Raw genomic sequence first — 372 nt, 5'->3', positions numbered from 1 at the left:
CAAAGTTACTCAAAATAAGTCTATAATTTGCTTGTATTTGCTGATACAAGACAGGTAAACGTACTTTTTCCGATTGAAATTCCTTATTTAAGTTGGTAATAATTGTATATACATATGATAAAAACATAAGATATATTTTATATTCAGTATTCATAGTTTCAGCAATATCTGCAGCACGAACCACATTGACCTCAAGATAACTTCAAATAAAATATAATCTTAAGCTGTCCCATTGCTCGATAATGCGATTAATTACTGCCTCCAATGACAGCCACCTTGTCTGTGAGAGGCCTAAAATTTTATGAGGCATTACACGACAGAATTCCTGAAACTCTTTAAGCTCATTAATTCGTTTCGGACTATGTGAAAAAA

At 32.0% G+C, this 372-nt stretch overlaps 1 pseudogene; it reads right to left on the bottom strand.

Moving 5' to 3' along the window:
• Positions 1-202: 202 nt before the first annotated feature.
• Positions 203-372, bottom strand: part of LOC118749918 — a 15,042-nt pseudogene continuing 14,872 nt past the window's right edge.

Source organism: Rhagoletis pomonella, unplaced genomic scaffold, assembly GCF_013731165.1.
Source record: "Rhagoletis pomonella isolate Grant_MI unplaced genomic scaffold, Rhpom_1.0 Rhpom_scaffold_00087, whole genome shotgun sequence".
NCBI classification, from domain to species: Eukaryota; Metazoa; Arthropoda; class Insecta; order Diptera; family Tephritidae; genus Rhagoletis; species Rhagoletis pomonella.
Note: the sequence above shows the minus strand (reverse complement) of the source record. Positions and strands in the feature narration are given on the sequence as shown.